Source organism: Prionailurus bengalensis, chromosome C2, assembly GCF_016509475.1.
Source record: "Prionailurus bengalensis isolate Pbe53 chromosome C2, Fcat_Pben_1.1_paternal_pri, whole genome shotgun sequence".
Classification (NCBI taxonomy): domain Eukaryota; kingdom Metazoa; phylum Chordata; class Mammalia; order Carnivora; family Felidae; genus Prionailurus; species Prionailurus bengalensis.
In genome coordinates this window covers 60,436,323-60,460,313 of record NC_057350.1, presented here as the reverse complement: position 1 = coordinate 60,460,313, position 23,991 = coordinate 60,436,323, and the positions used below count along the sequence as shown (strand labels likewise).

At 39.9% G+C, this 23,991-nt stretch overlaps 1 protein-coding gene across 1 annotated transcript in view; it reads left to right on the top strand.

The window, feature by feature from the left end:
• The first annotated feature begins 258 nt into the window (after nt 1-258).
• USF3 (upstream transcription factor family member 3) overlaps nt 259-23,991 on the top strand; it is a 57,743-nt gene continuing 34,010 nt past the window's right edge. Inside the window, exon 1 of the mRNA XM_043594204.1 lies at nt 259-548. The gene's annotated coding sequence lies outside the window, so the exon portion shown is untranslated. The remainder of the gene's footprint in view (nt 549-23,991) is intronic.

The window sequence follows — 23,991 nt, the reverse complement described above, 5'->3', positions numbered from 1 at the left end:
TCCTGTTCCTTCAACCCAACTTGCACACCTCCGCCCCCCGGCCCTCCTCATTGGGCCGCCCGAGGCCCGTTCAGTCTTCGGTTTTCCCTCCAACTCCTCCCGCCCTCTAGCCTAGCGCAACGGCGTCCCAGGTTCTGATTGGCCACCGCGGCAACCTCCCCGGGGTCGGGTTGGTGGGCTGAGTGGCAGGGGCGGGAGCGCGGAGCACCAAGGGTAGGCTGTTCGCTTGCGGAGCGGCGGCCGCGGGAGGGGCGGGGAGGGGCGGGGGGAGGGGGGCTGGGAAAGTTGAGGCCGCGCTGCCGCCGGGTCTCCGGCCTTGAGGGCTCGGGCTCGCTGCGGCGGCGGTGGCCGCAAGAAGAGGCGGCGGGGGCGGGGGGAGAGGAGGGCCTGGGCCCGCGCTCCCCCAGCCCCAGAGGAGCAGGCGGCGGCCGCGGACGGAGAGATTCGCCCGGGCGGTCGGACACCCCTGCCGTACCCGCCTGGGATCATGACCCAGGCGGGGGTCGCCGCCGCCGCTGCCGCCGCGGCCGAGACCGCGCAGCCAGTGGGTGAGTGACTGCGGGAGGGGGCTGCTGACAGCCGGGGCGGGGGGCGGGGGCCGGGGCTGCGGGGGCGGCTCCGGGGGGCGGCTCCGGGCTCTGCTCCACCCACCCCCTCCCGGTCCCGGAGACTAGGGCTGCTTGGAGTGTGTCTCCTTCCTGGGGACCCTGAGTGCGGAGCCCGGTGGGGTGCGAGCGTGGGCGGTGCACCTACCCCTCTTCTCCCCGGTCTCCGGCGCCCCGCGCCCCCTGGTGCCGGGCCGGTCGGGGACTCGCGCTGCGGCCCGGCTCCCAGATGCGCGCGGGGCGAGAGAGGCTCCACGCTGCCCTAGGTGCATAAAGAGCCGGGCATCAAGGTTCACACCGGATGGCCTTTGCCTGCCTCCTTCACCTTTTCCTGTCTCCTTCATCCCCACTTTATTCCTTGCTCTCTGAATTTCTTCGGACCCACTGGTCCGACTCATGAGACTTGCTTGTTAAGTCTCACCCCTACAGTCAGAGAGTTAGGCTTGCGTTTTCATTTCAGAAGCCTTTCTTTTGCTTTCTTAATAGGATCGGCACAAGCATATGGCCAACTCTTGAAATCTGGCTCCATATTTCTGAAGAAATATTTCTGGAGTCTTTTTCATGTTTCACATTTTGATCATTGGGTTTTCCAATACTCACTCTCCTCTCCCCGCCCCACGGTTACGTTGGGATATGGCCGTACGAGTTTATTAACTTTGTCTGGAAATAAGAGACTACACAAACCTGTGTGTGTGTGTAATCCCAGCTAAGACCTTCCAACTTACCTTCTCATAACATTAAGTAGGTATACTGACCTAACACTACCAAAAATAAGACAGTTGTGGCTAACTTAAGTTTGCATCAAGAAGAAGGTTGCTTACCTATAGACAAAGTGCAGATTTCTTGAATAAACACTTTGGTGAGTAACATGGAACCTGAAGCATATCGGTACCTTTGCTTTTTCTTTCAAAACAATTGAGCAAACAAACCAGCCTGCTTTTTGAAGGATCAACAGGCTGCCCTACTCTCTAATCATCTTGTTGATTTTTACCTCTCACATAGGACACTTGTTCAATGTAGCACAGAGTTACTGTATGGGATACATTTGTTGTTTCCCTTTATTTGTAAAGGATTCTGAAGCAAAGTACTTTGTAATCATTGCATGTCTGTAACCAGAAATAGTATAATGTCTCCAGATACTATAAGAATGAATGCTTAATCTCACATTTTGATCTAGTCTAAGTAACATGGCTCTTGTATACGTAGGTATTATATTCTATCTATATTTAAAAGAGGAGTTTTGTAAAATCCAAACGTGATTGCAGCCTAGAACATTCCTTAATATGAAAGCACTTCATAGCAGGGATATAAGGGCAGCATAGGATTGAAATATTTATTTTCTCAGTTAGTTGTCTATAGGACATCATGGAAATGTGAACCAGTCATGTAAGAGAAATTGATGGGTTACATTGTCAACAAGGGAAAAGAAACACTAAGGAAACAGAATGTTTGAGGTTAGAAGATAAACTTCAACAGGTAATCAGCTCAGAATTGTTACTTATAAACAGAGACTGAAATCAAGCTTAGGTCTTAACCATACCTGTCATCTTTTACTTTTCTAGCCTCAAGTCCAGTCGTTCTGAATCTGGACTGTAGAGTAGAATCACCTTGTATGCTTTTACATTTTCATGTCCATGCCACTCCCTCCAAAGATTCTCATACTTATTTATTTATTTATTTATTAAAAAAATTTTTTTTTACATTTATTTATTTTTGATAGAGACAGAGCACCAGTGGGGGAGGGGCAGACAGAGAAGGAGACACAGAATCTGAAGCAGGCTCCAGGCTCGGAGCTGCTAGCACAGAGCTCAACACGGGGTTCGAACTTACAAACCACGAGATCATGACCCAAGCCAAAGTCCGACGCTTAACCGACTGAACCCCCCCAGGCGCTCCTTTTTTTTTATTTTTTAATGTTTATTTTTGAGAGAGAGACACACACATAGAGTGTGAGCGGGGGAAGGGGAACATAGAGCAGAATCTGAAGCAGGCTCCAGGCTTCATGCTGTCGACACAGAGCCTGACGTGGGGCTCAAACTCAGACTGAGAAATCATGACCTAAGCCAAAGTTGGACACTTAACTGACTAAGCCACCCAGGTACTTTTGATATGGGGTGAGCCCTAGCCAAAAACATAGTTTTTAAAGTTCCCCAGGTGTTTCTATTTAGCAGTCATGGTTGATAACTTAGAACAATGTCCAAGCTGCTAGGTTTGTGTTCCTGGCTCTGCTGAATCAAGCCTTCACTCATGTGTCCAGTTTTTACCCAGTGCTTCCAAACCTTTGGACCTCCTCATGGTCCCGCAACTCTGTAGTTCAGATCTCTTGCTTTTGTTAATGACATTGGTCATTCTTAGCACGTGGGCAGTCTTCCTTGTGCTCCTCCCCACCGACAATAGTTCTAACTCTACTTTTATAAAGGTTTTCCTAACAGCTCTCTCTCTTAGCGATTGGTTCCCTTTGAACTTTTATGCCACATATTGTTTAAAAGACTCCCTTTATGTTTATACCATATGGTGGTTTAATTGTATATGTGTTTTATTACTCTCAAGCTTAACAGCAAGGAGTACTTTACTTTTTGGCTCTTCTACAGTGATTTGCTAAGACTTGGATTGGTTTGCTTTGGAATCCTTCTGACACTGCTTGCAACCCTAGTTTCAGGTTTGATTCTGTCCCAGATGTTTGTGTTGTGGTAGCTTTCTCTCACCTTAACTTGCATTGAATTCATGTATGGATGTCAGTGTCTTCCATATCTTTTCCTGTTGTCTTCAGTAGGTTGGTTATTTTCTCCTCTGTGGCCCCATAACATCTTGTACTTATTTCTGGGATAATGCTGTTACGTTGCCATAGTATGTGTTTATCTACCTTTTCTACCAGACTGTTCTCTAGAGCCTCCATGTTGAGCAACTCAATGAGGTATGTTTCATGTTGTATTCTTAATACCATTGCAGCATGGCAAAGTTAGAACCCCCAAACATGGGAAGTGTGTTCTCTTTGTCCTTGTAATTTTTAATTTTTTTTATTTTTTAAAGATTTTATTTTAAGTTTTATTTATTTTGAGAGAGAGAGAGTGCACACAGGTGCGAGCAGGGGAGGGGCAGAGAGAGAGAGAGAGAGAGAGAGAGAGAGAAAGAGAATCCCAAGCAGGCTACATGCTGCTCAATCTCATGGTTTGTGAGATCATGATCTGAGCTGAAACCAAGAGTCTGAACTCAACCAACTGAGCTACCCAGACACCCCTAAAGATTTTATTTTTTTTTTTTCAACGTTTTTTTTTTTTTTTTTTTTTTTTTTTTTATTTATTTTTGGGACAGAGCGAGACAGAGTATGAACGGGGGAGGGGCAGAGAGAGAGGGAGACACAGAATCGGAAACAGGCTCCAGGCTCTGAGCCATCAGCCCAGAGCCTGACGCGGGGCTCGAACTCCCGGACCGCGAGATCGTGACCTGGCTGAAGTCGGACGCTTAACCGACTGCGCCACCCAGGCGCCCCTAAAGATTTTATTTTTAAGTAATCTCTGTACCCAACGTTGGGCTTGAGCTTACAACTCCAAGATCAAGAGTCACCTGCTCTATCAACTGAGCCAGCCAGGTACCCCCTTCTTTGTAATTTTAGGACCTAACATAGCACTTGTCATTAGTAGGGACTAAATAAATGTTTGCTGAGTAAGTGACTGCCATGTTATATATTATGCAGAGATAGCCTTATACATCTTTAGCATAGGTTGATTTGACATGGGTTGATTTGCTATTAAATATTTTTATGACTTCTGTTATGGATTTGGTAAGGGTTAGTGGAATTTAAGTAATTATGGTTGTGGCAGATCCCTTACACATGTAATCTTCCTTCCAATATGCATGGGGATGTATACCTCTGAGCTCTAGAGGTTCACTCTTGTTATCCAGAAAATATTTGCAGAACTCTCACTAAGAGAACAGCTTTTAACTGTCCAGTTGGATAATTTTTCTTTTTCTCATTAAATTTTCCATATGAGTACAATTGCACTACTTCAGAAGGCCAGATCTTTTAATTAGATCAGTAGAGCATGATAAGTTGCTCCTATTAATGTGCTAATACTGTGTTTTAAATTCAGTTCATCAAGTATTTATTGAGTGCTTACCATGTGCCTAATACTCATAGGTGCTAAAGAGAATACAGAAATAGTAAAAAGTGGGGACTCAGCTCTTAAGTTTTTAGACTTACTGGAAGGATTGAGGAACACTGTTTCAAATAATTAAGGGACTGAACGTGGTACATTAGATGCAGATTTAAACATAAATACCCCAAATCTAAGATGCAATGATTAATACTATGGAAAATTAAGAAAGACCAGATATTCTTTCAGTAGAATTTATTACTCCCATATACTGAGTACTAATTGTTGAGGATACAAATATGAAAGATGTGGTTTCTACCATTTAGAAGCCTTACAGGCTAGTGAGGAAAACCAGGAAGCATATAAAGTGTATTTCATGTTAAGATATTGTGAAGTATTATCAGAGAAAGTTTCAAAGAGGAGAAGGTAGGAATTTTCAGTTGGAAGATTGATATGAACATTCCAGACGAACTAACAGGTACAAAAGCATGGGAATGAGAGGGATCGCTTCTTGAGTAAGGAGCTGCAAGTAGATTGGTATCAGTAGAAACTGGTATGTTAAAGAACATGGGCTTTGGAGTCAGATACGTGGTTTGCACACTTTTATTACTGGTAGGAATAAAAGACCCTTGCAGGTCTTGTCTGTGTAGGGTAGCAGTAATCTAGTGGTAACTTCACTCTCAGTGTTAATACAGAGAGGTGCCCCAGGATTCTCTGGTTTCCATCTATGCTCCTGTGCCTCCCCTTTTAACTATTGCCTGGCTGTGTGTGGAGCCTCAGATAGCCTTGCCTCACAGTTAATGAAGCCATTATTGTGTCCCCTGGTGAAAGTATCTTCACCTTAGCTACTGTAATTTCTTAAACAGCAGAAGCCACAGGGAAGGGGACAAAGAGAAATTTGTGGTGTAACCATGAGACATACCACTTCTACCTCTACTCTGATTTCTCTTTGGTAATGAGCAATAGAAATTGCCTTTGGCTAACTTAAGCAGAAACTTTATGGATAGATTTATGGGTAGATATTGGCTAAGGTCACAGAAGTGAAGGAAGGCAGAATAATCAAGCCATAGAAAGGCCTGGGTACAGCATCTTCCAGGATCCCATGGGCCCATAGGGCTAACTGAGCCCCAGCGGCCTTTCTTCCTTGTGTGGTCTTACATGTCAGCCCTGTGCCCACACCTCAGAGATAAGCCCATGTTTGATGGTCCTGTCAGATCTCAGAAATCAGGCAGAGAAGCTCTCCAAAGGAAAAGTAAGCTATTGTTGCTAGAAAGCTAAAAAACAACAGATATTTCCTACAGTGTTCATTGGATTTGATAGTGTGGAGATCTTTTGCAAGCAGTTTTATGAATAATAGCCAGATAATGGTGAAGAGTGGATGGGAAGTGAGGAAGAAGGGACGGTGAGTATAAACTACTGTTGAAGAAGCCTGATGGTTGGGAGGAAGAAAGAATGAGACCACAGGGAAGGAGTTACAAGATCAGAACAAAAAATTTTTTTTTGCCTCTTAAAAGAAAAATTGAATAAGGATATATTTAAGTGGAAAAGCACTAACAGAGGAGGAGAGATTAATAATATACGAGAGAGAAGAGATATTACCTAATAAGATTACTAAGAAGTGAGAATGATAGAATCCAGAACAAAGGTAGAGAGTTTAGTGTTAGCTAGAAATATTAGGGAAGATTTTAGAGAGGAGGACAGAATTGCTTTAAAGGGTTAATAGTATTTGAACAAGCAGAGCAAAGTGGAAAGGTCACTTCAATAGGCAAATAGCATAGATTTAGCAAAATATGAACTAGCTGATAAGGGGCCTAGGGAAGAACCTGTCTGTATTGGAGAGAAGGGTAGATGACATGATTAGCTTGATAGCCCTTCTCCTATGTGTATTGTATTAAGTGGAAGTGGATAAGTGAGACTGGCCAGTGAAAAGATGGTGTTAGGTAGAGCCATGAAAGCTAGGACCCAAGAGTTTGGATTTGATACTGGGAAATAGTACTGTAGATTCTGAAGCAGGAGTACCGTAACTTGGAAAGATTACTGAGGCACTGGCATATGAAACCTTTGAAGAAGAGGGGAAAGACTGGGAACTGAAAAGACTATTAAGACACATACTTGTGGGGCAACTGGGTGGCTCAGTTGCTTGAGTGTCCAACTCTTAATCGTAGCTCAGGTCTTGATCTCAGGTTGTGAGTTCAAGCCCCGTGTTGGACATGAAGCCTACTTGAAAAGAAAAGAAAAGAAAAGAGCCAGACATGTAAAACAGGGCCTAATCTGAGATTGTAGGAATAAACAGGAGGAGATGAACATTGTGAAAAGAATTGATAGGATTTGGGGAGAAATTTTGAAGATTAATTTTAGGTTTAGAGCCTGGGTAAAGTTTTGATGTCAGTGATAAAAATGGAGAAATTGGAAGTAGGTCTGTTAAGAGGCAAGGCAATTCAACATGTTGTAAAAACCTGTTAATTGGTTTTGAAATGAAATATTCTGAAGAGAACTTGTCTAACCAAAGGTTTGGGACAAGATCTGTGTTGAAAGTTGGCTTTATTATAAGAAATAAATAAACAAATAAAGCAAAACATAATGCCTTTTACATGGAAACAGTTTGAAACTTTGTAGAGAGAAAGCAAATAGAAAAGCAAATAGCATTGAGCCTTGGAAGTCAAAGTGAGAGACAAGGATTCATGTTAGAGAAGGAAAATGCATAATTGGGGAAGAGGAAGACAAATTGGGAGAAAAGGGAGACAACAGCAGCCTCCAATCCTGCAGAGAGAAGAGGGAAGGCAGAGAAAAGATCTCTGGTGTGGGGAAGAGTAGTCCAGACCTCTAAGAAAGTAGTTTTGGTGGGCAGGGACAATCAGAAGACTGCTGCCATGGGTTTAGGAGGGATTGACCAATGCAGGAAAGTGAGAAGCTTCAGAGGAATAGTAGGAAAGAAATGGAATGATAGAAAAGGCAGTAAATTTTTGTTTAATAAGTTCCGATTTTGGAAGCAAAAGAGAAAATGGTTAAGGAGGAAATAAAGTGCTAGAGAGAAAGGAATCAAATATAGAGTCCTTCTCCATAGATGGAAGAGTTCTCATTGGGATGTTCTGGAGGGCTGAAAGGATGCATGGGCAGAGTCTGTTTTGATAGATGTAGGATGCAGTGAAGGAAGTCTTACTGGATGACCTCTGTCTTCCCAGTGAATTAGGGGGGAAATGGAAAAAAGGCAACTATCATGTACTGAGCTCTTGCCATGTACCAGATACATTGCGTGATCCATTAAAGGTATTACCATATAAAATCATAACAGTTCTCCCGGAGGTTGGTGATAGTCTCTTAATTTTAAATGTGAAGATGCCAAGACTTCAAGGAATACTTATTTTATTTTACTGTTTTTAAAGTTTTTAAAATTTATTTATTTTTGAGAGAGAGAGAGCGTGTGTGTGTGTACGCATGTGCGTAAGCATGTGCAAGTGGGAGAGAGGCAGAGAGGGGGAGAGAGAATCCCAAGCAGGCTCCACACTGTCAGCACAGAGCCTGACGTGGGGCTCAATCCCATGGACAGTGAGATCATGACCTATTTTATTTTTTAATGGAGGAACTTTTTTTTAAAGTTTATTTCTTTTGAGAGAGAGAAGGAAAGCATGAATGGGGGAAGGGCAGAGAGAGAGAAGGGAGAGAGAGAATCCCAAGCAGGCTCCATACCAACCAGCACAGAGCTGGATGCAGGGCTCCATCTCACAAACCATGAGATCATGACCTGAGCAGAAACCAAGAGTTGGATGCTTAACTGACTGAACCATGCAGGCACCCCTCAGACTTAAAAAAAAAAAAAAAAAAAAAGATTATTTTATTTTTACAATGTTTATTTTTGAGAGAGCATAAACAAGGGAGGGGCAGAGAGAGAGGGAGAGAAAGGATCTGAAGCAGGCTCTGCACTGTCAGTGGAGAGCCTGACATGGGGCTCGAGCCCATGAACCCAGAGATCATGACCTGAACGCTAGCCAGATGTTTAACCAACTGAGCCACCCAGACACCCCAGATTTTATTATTATTTTGACTTAAAATTTTTTATTTTAAGTAGGCTTTACCTCAATGCAGAGCCCAACATGGGGTTTGAACTCATGACCCTGAGATCAAGACCTGAGCTGAGGTCAAGAATCTAACACGTAACTGACTGAGCCACCCAGGTGCCCCTTATTATTATTTTTTTAAGTAATCTCTACACCCAGTGTGGGGCTCGAGACCAAGAGTCACACACTCACTGACTGAGCCAGCCAGGCACCCCAGGGAATACTTATTTTAAAACCAAGTAGCTAGTAAATGTCAGCTTTTTGATTCTAGGTCTGATATCAAAGACTATTGCCATTCTCCTATACCATTCATTCATTAATTTGAGGTGACAGATACATGGGGTGTTAGTGAGTATAGTGGCTGTGCTTCAGAATTACTTTTGGGGTCTAAAAAAATTCCTGCACCCTGCACCAGTCATTCATTCCTTCACCAACATACTTTTTAAAAAAAAAATTATTTATTTTTTTAGAGAAAGTGCGAGTGGGAGAGGGGCAGAGACAGGAGAGAGAGAGAGAGAGAGAGAGAGAGAGAGAGAGAGAGAGAGAGAGAATCCCAAGCAGACTCCGCATTGTCAGTGCAGAACCTGATGCGGGGTTGGAACCTATGAGCTATGAGATCATGACCTGAGCTGAAGTCAGACGTTTAACTGACTGAGCCACCCAGGTGCCCCACCAACATACTTATTACCTACTATGTTATGGTTCTCCAGAGAAAGAGAATGAATAGAATATATATCACAAGAGGAGCCCAAAGCATCATATAGTATCATATGGAGGTGGGAAGGAGGTGAGGGCTTGTGAAAAGGACACAGGAACAAGCCTAAAAGAGTGCCCAGTGGCCAAAGCTCGAATAATTTCAACAATAAAATAACTATAGCATTATATTTTAACCCAAAGGGTAAAATATTTCTTTGAGGCAATACTGATATAAATGAATTATTGAATAAATAAATTGGAGAAGAGACAAATCTTCTTTGCAGAATAATTAAAAAAAATTTATTTAGATACTCCCTTCTCTAAGAGATGGAGATTAATTCCCCTCTCCTTGAGTATGAGTTAGACTTAGTACCCACTTCCAAAGACTAGAGTATGGAAAGGGAAAAATAGTAACATAGGAGTAATTACTTGAGTCGTGTTAACAGGAAATTTGAGGAGGAAAGTTGGTGTGAAAGACTACATCTTTTATGACTTCAGTATGATCTAAGTAATTTAATATAAGGATGTTTTATTTGTATAGTGAAAAAAATCTAGTTAAGTAACAGAATTAAAAATAGGAAAGTAAATATACATCTTTATTAACATTGAAAAGCTAGTAAGGGTGTCATCTAAAGATCAAAAACACTGAGGAATTTATGAAAAATGCAAAGCATATGGAATCAGGTTGATGGCAAAACTATACAGTTTGGAGAAATGCAACCCATTACAGACTTAAAGGGGAAACAGTAGGAAAGTGAGTTTTCCCACTGCAATTCTGGAAAATCCCAAAGCTTAGAGACTTTGAAAAGTAGGAGGGGCTTGAGGTTGGTTGTCTTAGTCCATTCAAGCTGCTATAACAAAATATAGACTGGGTGGCTTATAAACAACAGAAATTTATTTCTCACAGTTTTGGAGGCTGAAGTCCAAATCATGGTGCCAGCATAGTTGGATTCTTCCAGGTTGTGTTCTCCTACTTCATGCTGTAACCCCTCACGTGGGGAAAGGGGTAAGCAAGCTCTCTGGGACAGCTTTTGTAAGGGCACTAATCCCATTCATCAAGGCTTTGCCCTCATGACCTAATCATTTCCCAGAGGTCCTACCTCCTAATACTATCACCTTGGGATTTAGGATTTCAACATAAGAATTTTGGGGGGACACATTCAGACCATTGCAGTGGTCAAAGGTAATTAATTAGCAGACTTCAGAACAGCTGTAACGGGACCAATTGCAATACCTAATTACAGTTTTTCCTCACAGGCTAAACTAGTAGAACATATTTACATAAATTGAGGGCATCTCCATCCTGGGCTTTAAGACCAGAGAGAGAATCAGGGCTATATTTTAGAGAACTTCCAGTTGTCACTGTGAATGTAGAGCTCCTTCCTTCAGAAGCCACCCATCTAGCTGTTCACCTCCTCGATCCATGTATGATACTTTTGATAGCCAGAACTTTTATGATTAGCATGCACATTCATGGCAGGGAGAAGAGTGATTTTTCACATATATTAAAGCATTGGTTCTTAGTGGTAAAAACACATTAAAATCACCTAGGGAGCTTTCTTTAAAAAGATAATTTCTACAGTGCATCCAGAATTGAAAACTACTATGCTGGGGAAACCAACTTTATCTGCCAATTCACTTAACGAATTCTCACTAAATATTTAAGGAAAACCAATAGGATGAAATAGTGACATCAAGCCGAACAAAAAGAGGAATTGATTTTTGAGAAAACAAATTGAATGTAATGGACAAAAGATAACATTTTTGTTAAAAAAAATTCTAAAAAATTTGAGAGCATGTGATTTCCATAAAATAGCAATGGGTGCTATGAAAAAGAACAAAAAAGTTTTTGGAAATTAGAAACATGTTTTCTGAAATACAAACTTCAACAGCAGGCTGAATAGCAACATGATTGTAATATATGACTAATGAACTAGATAATCAAACCAGGGAATTCTTCTAAAATATGGTATGGGGCACCTGGGTGGCTCAATCTCTTGAGTGTCAACTTTGGCTCAGGTCATGATCTCACGGTTCATGAGTTTGAGCCCCACATGGGGCTCGCTGCTGTCAGCCTGTCAGCACAGAGTCCACTTTGGATCTTCTGTCCCTCTCTCTCTGCCCCTCCCCTGCTTGCACTCTCCCCAAAATAAAGAAAATATATTTTTAAAATATGGTACAAAAAGACAAGAAAATTATGAGCTGTTGGACATGCAGGATAAATCAAGGAGAACTAACCACTGGTGCCAAAATTCTACACAATTTCAGTAAGTGTGGCATGGGAGATGGGCAGTGGGCAGTTGGTGGGTAAGAAATAGAGTATTTTAAAACTTCTGTAATGGGGCGCCAAGGTGGCTCAGTCAGTTGAGCATCTGACTGTGGCTCAGATCATGATCTCACAGTCTGTGAGTTCGAGCCCTGCATCAGGCTCTCTGCTGTCAGCACAAAACCCGCTTCAGATCCTCTGTCCCCCCCTCTCTCTCTGCCCCTCCCCCTCTTGCATGTGTGCTCTCTCTCTCTTATTAAAAAATTAAACATTAAAAAAAAACCTTTTGTAATGAGAGGGGAGGAGACCATAGATACTGTTTTTAAGAAGAAGAAAATATATTTAAGTTGTAATATGAAGATAGGTTATCAATAAGCAATTCCTTTTCTCTCAGCTTTGCATTTCTTTGTGTGTCACTTTCATCCTCACACTGGCTTCTTTCTTTTGCATGATGTCTGTAATGTCCATATTTGGAATTCTATGCATTCTCTTTAAATTGGAAAAGGAAAGAGGATGGCTATCCATACCATCAAGGAAAAGTCCTGAAGTTTGCTATATTTGTACCAATCTGAGACCAGTCACTGTGCCCCCAAAAAAGTCATTTGCCGAGACTTGCCAAGGTCCACCACCGAAGCACAAAGGCTGGTTTAGGGGTACATACCTAAGTGAAAAATCAGGGAGTTCCATGAAGTGGAGAGGAGAAAATATCAAATGTCCACTGTAGTGTGTTTCTTAGAATTGCTAGGGAAATTCATAAATTGAACGGATGAAAGAGGAAAAAAGGTGTTGAGGAAAATAAGAAACAAAAAAATCAGGCAAGGAAAAGTAAAAAAGCATAGGTGGGAGGAGAGAGAAGAGAATATGACCACATGGGACAATATTTACAATAAATGTGACTGGAATAAATTCTCTCTTTTTTTTTCTTTTCTTTTTTTTTTAAGGCTCTTAGATTGTGTAGAAACAAATCTCCAGATTTGTGTTATGTCAGAGAAATATAAAACAAAATAATGTAGACAGTTTAAAAATAAAATACACATGTACATGCCCCAGGCAATTGTTGAATATAAGAAAATTCATACATAGTAATTTGTTACCAAAGTTTGTTTCAAAGAGCAAACATTTTCTTTTAAAAGTACTTATATAATGTTATACCTAAGTAGGTAATAATATATTCTTCTTAAATACTCATTTAAAAAAAGTAGGGAGGGGTGACTAGGTGGCTTCATCTGTTGAGCATCCAACTTTGGCTCAGGTTACATGATCACGGTTCATGAGTTTGAACTCCACATTGGACTTGCTGCCATCAGCATGGAGCCTGCTTCGGATCCTCTGTTGCCTTCTCTCTGTCCCTCGCCCGCTTGCACTCTGTCTCTCAAAAATAAATAAACATTAAAAAAGGTAATAAAAACTTTTTGAAAGGAGGGGTGTGACACCTGGCTGACTCATTTGTTAGAGTGTGCAGCTCTTGACTGCTGGGTTGTGAGTTTGAACCCCATGTTGGGTGTAGAGATTACCTAAAAAACAAATACTCATGTAACACTTAATAAAAATATATCATGTAGGAGGGCTATAAAAAATCTCAAATTCTAAAAATTTGACACTTCCAAAAATTTTTATTTTTAGCATTTTTTAAAATATTTATTTATTTTTGAGAGAGAGAGAGTGCATGAGCTGAGGAGGGACAGGGAGAGACAGACAGAATCTGAAGCAGGCTCCAGGCTCTGAACTGTCAGCACAGAGCCTGACGCTGGGTCTGAGATCATGATCTGAGCCGAAGTCAGACACCTAGCCGACTGAACCACCCAGGCGCCGCCCCCCCCCGCCCCCCCGCAAATTTTATTTATTTAAGTAATCTCTACACCCAACATGGGGCTCAAACTCACAACCCAAAGAAGATCAAGAGTTGCATGCTTCACCGACTGAGCCAGCCAGGCTCCTAAAAATCAGATACTATTTATTGCCAGTCATAATGCAGGGAAACAGCACGTGTGCATGCACGCGCACACACACACACACACACACACACACACACACACACACACAGAAATTAACAAAATGGGAACCAAAAAAGAAATATAACTACTTGGAAAGTTTTTTGTTTCCACTCAAGTTAGAGGAAATAAAAGTTGAAATTACAAGGAAGAAAAAGTCAAGATAATGAAAAGCTAATCACAGAAAAAGAAATATAAATGATTCATAACATATGAAAGGGTATTCAGCCTCATGAGTTATCAAGGAGATGCAAGTTAAGCAATAAGGTATCTTTTGCCTTTTGGACTGAGAAAAGCTTAAGAGATGTTGATTGCAGCCTTTTTTTTCAGGATTGTTTTTAATAGCAAAAATAGTAAAAGGGAAAGAAAGAAAAAATGAGTATTGATCAATGGTGAACAGCTAAATAAATTATGGCTCCATGCTGCATAACACTATGTAGGTATTAAAAGAATAAGGTAAATTAATACGTACTTACCTGGAAAGATGTTCATAATGAATTTCTAGGTAAAAAGAAAGCGTGTTTCAGAGTGACAGCATGATTTCATTTTTATAAAAAATTTGTGCATATGATAATATAAATATACATTATATATATAATATATATAATATATACATATTGTTATATGTATATTGTTTGTATTTATATGTATATGTATATGTATGTATACATATATGTATATATATTATAATATGTATATAATATAATATATATTATATATATTATATTATATATGTATATATAATAACTCTGTAGAAAGATAAAGAAAATTGGTGTCAAATTGATTCCCAACTAGGGGAGAATAAAACTGAATAGGTGATAGTGGGTACTCTAATTTTTCTCCCCCCAAAAAAGGGATGTAGTTATAGATAATATTTACTTTCTTGGTTTTCAGTATAGTATTTATTTTTTATTTTTTTAAATTTAATTTTAGAGCACATGAGTGGGAGAGAGGGGCAGAGAGAAAAAGAGAATCTTAAGCAGCCTCCATGTTCAGCCCCAAACCCAATGTGGGGCTTTGATCCCACGACCCTGGGGTCATGACCTGAACTGAAATCAGGAGTCTGATGCTTAACTGACTGAGCCACCCAGGCACCCCTCAGCATAGTAATTTAAGAAATAATTTAAAATTTAACTGAAACTACATATTATTTAGGAATCAATGACTATTGAAAATACCACATATTAAAATCTATGGGCTGTCCTTGAGGAAATATTATAGTCTTAAATACATTTATTAGGAAGACTGAAAAGCTAATTCATATTGTAGAAGAAAAAATGCATTCAGGTAGCAAAAGATTAAAATTCTGTATGAGGATATACAGTAAGTATTTCTTGTACCCTTTTCCCCATTCCCCTCTTCAAAGGCGATCCTTCCAGAGAAATTCTGTGCACTTGTCAACATACACATTTATGTTCTTCTCCCCATCCCAAAGGATAGGTATTATATGTTTGTAATTTTTTAAGTTAAAAAATATATATACTTATATAAGTATACACATATATACATTTATACATATGCATATTTACGTGTACATATATACATATGTGCGCATGTGTGTGTATATATGTATAGTTTGCTAGTGCTGCCATAAAATACCACAGACTTGGTGGTTTAAACAAGAAATGTTTATTTTCTTACAGTTCTGGAGTCTAGAAGTCCAAGATCAAGGTGTCAGCAGGTTTTTTTTTTAAATTTTTTTTTTTTAATGTTTATTTATTTTTGAGACAGAGAGAGACAGAACATGAATGGCAGAGGGTCAGAGAGAGAGGGAGACACAGAATCCAGAGCAGGGTCCAGGCTCTGAGCTGTCAGCATAGAGCCTGACGCGGGGCTCGAATTCACAGACCATGAGATCATGACCTGAGCCGAAGTCGGAAGCTCAACCAACTGAGCCACCCAGGCGCCCCTTTTTTTTTCATTTTTTAAAAAATGTTTTTATTTTATTTTTGAAACAGAGAGAGACAGAGCATGAGCAGGGAGGGAGACATAGAATCTGAAGCAGGCTCCAGACTCTGAGCTGTCAGCACAGAGCCCAATACAGGGCTCAGACTCACCAACCATGAGATCATGACCTGAGCTGAAGTCAGACGCTTAACCGACTGAGCCACCCAAGCGCCCAAGGTGTCAGCAGGTTTGATTTCTTCTGAGGCCTCTCATCTTGGCTTGTCGATAGTTGCCTTCTTGTGGTATCCTCATGTGGTAGTTCTCATGTCTGTGTGGTCTGTGTTTTAATCTCATTTTCTTATAAGGACACCAGGCAGGGGTGCCTGAGTGGATCAGTCGGTTAAGCATCTGACTCTTGATTTCTGATCAGGTCATGATCTCACAGTTCGTGAGTTCGAGCCCGCTATCCATGCTGACTGTGAGGAGCCTGCTTGGGGTTCTCTCTCCCTCTCTCTCTGCCCCTCCCCTGCTCATGCTTCTTTCTCAAAATAAATAAATAAATTTTTTAAAAGAAGGATACCAGGGGCACCTGGGTGGCTCAGTAGATTAACTGTCTGATTTCAGCCCAGGTCATGATCTCACGGCTTGTGGACTCAAGCCCTGCGTCAGGCTCTGTGCTGACAGCTCAGAGCCTGAGCCTGCTTTGGATTCTGTGTCTCCCTCTCTCTGTCCCTCCCCAACTTACACTCTGTTGTGTGTGTGTGTGTGTGTGTGTGTGTCATAAATAAACGTTAAAAAAAAAAAAGACACCAGTCAGATTAGGGCCCACCCTAATGACCCATTTAAAAACATTTTATTTTAGGGCACTTGGGTGGCTCAGGTTAAGTGTCCAACTTCAGCTCAGGTCATAATCTCGCGATTTGTGAGTTCGAGGCCTGTGTTTGGCTCTGTGTTGACAGCTCAGAGCCCAGGTACCCCTCTAATGACCCATTTTAACTTAATTACCTTTTTAAAGGCTTTATCTCTAAATACAGTCACATTCCAGAGTACTGGGGGTTAGGATGTCACCATATGAATTTGGAGGAGACACAATACAGCCCATTTTATAATCATATATATTTTATATATATAATATATATACACAGACATATATATTACACATATATACATACATTTATATTATACATATGTGTACATACATATACATATATTTAGATTGAATGTTTAGATATTATGATTCAATCTTTTATTTTTCAAGTTTATGTTGAGAGAGAGCACGTGTGCACAAGCGAGCATGAGCAGGGGAGGGGCAGAGAGAGAAGGAAAGAGAGAATCCTGTGCTGTTAGAGCGTGGAGCCCAAAGTGGGACTTGAACCCACAGGCTGTGAGATCATGACCTGAGCCGAAACCAAGAGTCGGACACCTGACCAACTGAGCCACCCGGTTGCCCCTCAATCTATTTTAGATTGAACCATCTGAAATTGTAGTTTCTAGAGGCAGAAAAAGTCAAATATGGGCAATTTCAGATGATTCAACATAATACTGTAACATATTTAATCATTCTTTTTTTTTTTTTTTTCAACGTTTATTTATTTTTGGGACAGAGAGAGACAGAGCATGAACGGGGGAGGGGCAGAGAGAGAGGGAGACACAGAATCGGAAACAGGCTCCAGGCTCTGAGCCATCAACCCAGAGCCTGACGCGGGGCTCGAACTCACGGACCGCGAGATCGTGACCTGGCTGAAGTCGGACGCTTAACCGACTGAGCCACCCAGGTGCCCCTCTTTTTTTTTTTAAATTATTCTTTTGATGAGCCTTTAGGGTGTTTCCTTGTCCTTTGCTACTTGAAACAATTTTATAATGAATATCCTTGGATAAATGTCCTGTTGCACATACATGAATATGACTTGTAGAGTAAATTTCTAGGAGTTACTACATCAGAGAGGTACATATTTCTGTGGACCAGATGTGGGTCCACAGCGTGTTAGGAGGAGCTGGTCTGGGCACTCTGCCTTAGGCTTTCCATCACGGGCAGGACTACCTCAGCAGAAAGAGACTGGGGCCCTAAAGACAGAGGTAGAAATTGGGGGTGGGGGAGAGAATGTAAGAGACAGTGTGGGGAGAGGCATTACCTGCATCAGAGGAACTGTACTGAGATATTCTCAATGGATTGTTTGTGACTAAAAATAACTAGAGGATTTGTATCATATAGTCGTGATCAGTAGAGTCATGGGATCCACCCTAAATTTATCCAAGGAGCAGGATCACCCATGGAAGAGGTTTGAACTGAGAGTGGAAGGTATTTTGTACTATTTACATTTTATGTGTCCTACTCCTTCAGCGTAATAGTATGTACTAGTATGTATGTAGTGTGTACGTAGGTAATTGCTTGGACTTATGTAGAGAAAATGTCTGGAATTGATACCACCAGACTGTTAAAAGCGGAGGGGCATTGGTACTTCTTCACATCTCTGCTGTTTAAAATTTTTACAAAAGTTATTTTTGCAATTGAATTTTTAAAAACTTAATAATGGAATTTAGTTATATATTCTTAACCAGGAGTATTTATAGCTTGTATGGGAAGAACAAAGGAAGGGTAAGAGTCTAACAAATTCTAAACTGTCCACAGTGGGTATTCCTGGAAAGCATGATAGTAGAGCTGAAGAACTTTTCCATTTAACTTTATATATTTCTGTATTCCTTGAAAATAATTTTTATGCAAATTGGTTACTTGTGTAGTTCGTAAGTAAAAATTTAAAATCTTTGGCTTATTTCTTTTTCTTGAGATACAGTTTGGCCCAACTTCACAGTGAAAGCTCCAGTGGCAGGACTTCCTTAATTTCCTTTTTGTATATATGACATAGTATCTCCAGGTTGGCATTTAGGAACCACCCTGACTGATAGCTCCAAGCAAGATGATGATGCGATTCACAGGAAGGAGCCAGCAATGTTGTTAAAGGATGTAAGATTTCTGTAATGGCAAAGGAAATTAGGACTTCTGATAGCAGTTATATAAAGCAGAAGACAGCACAGCACACTCATAAATAACGTCCTCAAGTGCCTGCCAAGACGGAAAGCTGCTGCTAAAACTAAACACTATGAGGAAGGATTCTTTGGGCTATGAAGAGTACCCCTGTGCTATCCCTGAACTCTAGAATACAGATGTGCCAGATTTCATGAGTTGAACCAGGTAGACAAGTAATAGGATGTTCTAGGTAGAGGATTATTAACCTAAAATATAGTAAAGATGATAAATGCACATAATGGTTCATATAGCAAAATACAGAGAGCAAAGATGCCTAAAGCATTAAATAAGATAGAAATTAGAACATACACATCCATGATGTTAAATATAAAACTATAATCACAATTTTGTATATTTAATGATAGAGAAATGCTCACCTTAAGTAAAATGCAGAATACAAAGTTACTTATGGTTTAACATTTATAAAGTGCATACAAAAAAGAATTACGAAATCCACAAGAATGTCAATGATGATTCTTGTGTATTCTGGTTGGGTGATGTGATTGAGAGTAGTTTCATTTTTATCTTTATGTTTGGCTTTTCTAGGTATGTATTACTTTTACTATAAGGAAAACCTTTTATAAAGTGTTAAATAAGCATATAAAATGATATTTATTTTAATTATACTAATGGTATAAATCGCTGCAATCCAGACCAGGGATATAAGCTTAGTTGTGTCATTATTTTCATGGTTCATACTCTAGTTCAGTGGGTTAAAGCATTTTGATTGGCGAGAACTAAGGATTTACTAGAGGTCTCAAATAAAGACAAAGAACACATTTGCAAAACTGCCTATCTGTGTTCATCTTCCATAAACATTTTGAATCATTGTAAAATACTTAGGAATGCGTTAAGCAGCAAAAAACCAGAATTAAGTGTAGAGGTTGAAAAGATTTTCCTCAAACCATGGGCAAATATGTTTAAACGATGTGCCATAAAATGTTTTCAACTAAGACATTTTAATTCTAATTCGAAATTTGATGATAAGAATTAGGTTTTTCTCTTCATGATATCTAAAGACACAATTCATTTTATGTTATTATATTTAGTAAAATTTTTTTAAGTTTATTTATGTTGATAGAGAACACGCATGAGCAGGGGAGAGGCAGAGAGAGAGGGAGAGAGCAAGAAACTCAAGCGGGCTTTGTACTGTCAGTGCAGAGTCCAGTGTGTAGCTCAAACTCACCAACTGTGAGGGCATGACCTGAGCTGAAACCAAGAGTTGGGCACTTAACTGACGAGTGCCCCAAGACACAATTTAAATTAATCTTTACCATTAATTTGCTTCTTGGTGGAAAGAAAACACAATTTGCCCCTGAACAGTGAGACATAGTTTTGTTTTTATTTTATTTTATTTTATTTTATTTTAGTTTAGTTTAGTTTAGTTTAGTTTATTTTGAGTTTATTTAAGTTTATTTTAAGAAAGAGGGGAAGGGCACAGAGAGAGAGAATCCCAAGCAGTCTCTCCAGTGTCAGCATGGAGCGCATGCTTGATCTCACCAGCCGTGAAATCATGACCTGAGCTGAAACGAAGAGTTGGATGCTTAACCGACTGAGCCACCCAGGCGCCTCTAGACCTAGTTTTTTATTTTTTTACTTTTTTTTTTTTTCAACGTTTATTTATTTTTTTTGGGACAGAGAGAGAGAGAGCATGAACGGGGGAGGGGCAGAGAGAGAGGGAGACACAGAATCGGAAACAGGCTCCAGGCTCTGAGCCATCAGCCCAGAGCCTGACGCGGGGCTCGAACTCGCGGACCGCGAGATCGTGACCTGGCTGAAGTCGGACGCTTAACCGACTGCGCCACCCAGGCGCCCCTAGACCTAGTTTTTTAAAAAAAATAAGTGCTAGTACTTATTTTCGGTAGCTTCACATTTTCTCTGTATTAGGAAAATTGGGGGTGATTGGTAGCTAAATAGAATTTTATGTTGAAAGAAAACAGATATATAAACTGATGAAAAAGATGAATGGGTAGAGAATTTCAGATTACCCAAAGAGACATCAAAAGATTTCTTTTTTTTTTTTCAAGGATGATTGAGATACAATTCACATACCATAAAGTTTACATATTTAAAGTGAAATTTCGTGGGTTTTGGTATATTTGTAGACTTGTGCAACCATCACCACAGTATAATTTTAGAACGTTCATCATCCCCAAAAGAACACAGACCTCCCACCTAACCCCCTTCATTTTCCTCAGGCTTGGCAACCACCAGTTTACTTTCAGTCTCTATAAATTTTCATGTTCCAGAACTTAAAGTAGATGGGATCATACAATATGCAGTCTTCTGTGACTGGTTTCTTTCACATTGCATAATGCTTTCAAAGTTCATCCATGCTGTAGCATGTATCAGTACTTCATTCCTTTTTATTGCTGAATCATATTCTGTTGTGTGAATATACCACAATTTATCCCTTCTTAGTTGATATACATTTGGGTTGTTTTCCTTTTTTGGCTATTATGAATACTCCTGCTATGAACATTCATGTGCAAGTTTTTGTGTGTGAACGCTTGTTTTGAGTTCTCTGGATTATATCTCTAGGAGTAGAAATGCTTGGTCATATGTTAACTCTATGTGTAACATTCTGAGGAACTGCCAGATTGTTCCAAAGTGGCTGTACCATTTTTTTTAGTTCCACCAGCCATATATGAGGCTTTTAATTTCTCCACATCCTCACCAACACATGTTATTATCTCTTTTATTTTAGCCTTCCTAGCAGGTATGAGGTCATATCTCACATGGTTTTTATTTATATTTTCCTAATGGCTAATGATGTTGAACATCTTTTCATGTGTTTATTGGGCATTTGTATGTCTTCCTTAGAGAAATGTCTATTCAGATGCTTTGCCCATTTTTAAAACAAGTTTATTTTGAGAGCGAGAGAGAGAGAAACCGCAAGCAGGGTAGGGGCAGCGAGACAATCCCAAGCAGGCTCTGTGCTGTCGGCTGGGTGCCCAAGGCAGGGCTCCATCTCAAGAATTGTGAAATCATGACCTTAGCCCAAATCAAGAGTCAGACACTTAACCAACTGAGCCACACAGGCACCCCTCCCCCATTTTTAAATTAGGTTGTCTTTTAATTATTGAGTTGTAAGAGTTCTTTACATATTGTATATGCATTTCCCTTATTAGATATTTGTAAATATTTTCTCTTATTCTGTGGGTTATCTTTTCACTTTCTTGATGGTGTCCTCTGACCACAAACATTTAAAATTTTGAAATCTAATATATCTATATTTTTCTTTTGTTGCTGGTGCTTTTCATTTTGTATCTAAGAGTTTTAAAGTCTTCGCTATAATGTTGAACTGTGATATGATTCTTTCTGAGTTAATTTTTGTATGTGTTATGAGATAGGGGTCTAACTTCATTCATTTGCATGTGAGTAGCCCATTACCCTGGCATCATTTGTTGAAAAGACTATTCTTTCTCCCATTGAATGGTTTTGGCATCCTTGTCAAAAACCAGTTGGCCACAAATTTAAGGGTTTATTTTTTGGCTCTTAATTCAATTCCATTGATCTATGTGTCTTTCTTTATGCGAGTACCACACTGTCTTGATTAATGTAACTTGGTAGTAATTTTTAATATTGTGAGCTGTCTTTATTCTAAACAGTACTGACGGGGCACCTGGATGGCTCAGTCGGTTAGGCGTCCGACTTCACCTCAAGTCATGATCTCGTGGTTTGTGGGTTTGAGCCCTGCGTTGGGCTCTGTGCTGACAGCTCAGAGCCTGGAGCCTGCTTCGGATTCTGTGTCTCATTCTTTCTCTGCCCTTGTCCCACTTGTGCTCTGTCTCTCAAAAATAAATCAATGTAAAAAAAAATTTTTTTTTACACAGTGCTGACAGTAGGCTTCCACTTTAAACATTTAGCACCTGTCTAAAGCAGATTATTTGAATATTTTGTTTTATGACAAACCTATAAATCCAATTGCTTTTTATTTGCATATGGCTTTTGATTGATGTTTTTGTTTTCTTGTGAGGAGGAGCCATATGAGAAAATAAGTTTTCTGGGCTAGATATTACCACTTAACGTATGTCCAGGACAATAAGATATATATTGAAATGGAAGGAATATAATAGTTGAAGACATGGTTTTGCTAAAATGTACGATAGTGTGTTTGCTTTGCTTTTTTTTTTTTTTTTTTTTTTTTTTTTTTTTGCAGGAGGTGGCAGAGGTGGGGAATCACTATGAAAATAGTTAAGGACTTGGGATCTGGAGTCAGATAGTAGTAAGTTAGAATCCTGCCTCACTATTTATTAGCTGTGTGGCTGTGGACAAATTACTAAATTATTTTAATAACACTTTATAAATTAGTGAATATCAGATTAGACTCTGTGTATAAAATAGTTATATAATGTGTACAGATAATTATATAATTATGTGTCTTAAAATGATTTTTAAAAAGTGTCTACCACCGTGGGGCACCTGGGTGGCTCAGTCAGTTAACTGTCCAACTCTTGATTTCAGCTCAGATCATGATCTAATGTGTGTTCAAGCCCCACATTGGGCTCTGTGCTGACAGCACATAGCCTGCTTGGGATTCTCTCTCTCTCTCTCTCTCTCTGCCGCTCTCCTGCTTGATCTCTCTTTCTCTCTCTCAAAATAAATAAACATTAAAAAAATTTTTTTAAAATGTTTACCAACAGAGCATTGATTAATCTGGAGATGTCAAACATTTTCTATTCATAGCAAAATTTTTTGCTTTTGTCTTCATTTTTTGTTTGTATTTATTATTAAGATATAATTCACATGTCACAAAACTCACCCTTTTAAAGTTTAGAATTCAGTGATTTTTAGCATATTTACAAAGTTGCATAGTCATCTCCATACAAGAACATCATCCCCCAAAGAAACCCATACCCATTAGCTGTCACTCTTGATTCCCTCTCTCCACTCCTGGGAATCACTAAACTGCTTTCTGTCTCTGTGGATTTGCCTGTTCTGGACATTTTGTATAAATGGAATATGTGACCTTTTGTGTCAGGCTTCTTTCATTTCCATGTTTTCAAGGATTACCGTGCTGTAGCATGTATCATTACTCCATATCTTTTTATTGCTGAATAACATTGCCTTGTGTGGACATAGCACATTTTACTTATCCATTCATCATTCACATGGACCTTTGGCTTGTTTCAACTCACTTGCTGTTACGAATATTTCTGCAACAGACATACGTGCACAAGTTTTTGTGTGAACGTGTGTTTTCAGTTTTTTGGGGTGTGTACCTAGGTGGCATTGCTGAATCATAGAGTGACTCTGTGTTGTAACTATTTGAGGAATTGCCAACCTGTTTTCCCAAGTGACTATACCATTATACATTCCCACCAGCAATGTATGAGGAAATAGCACACTTTTGATAAACATATTTTTTC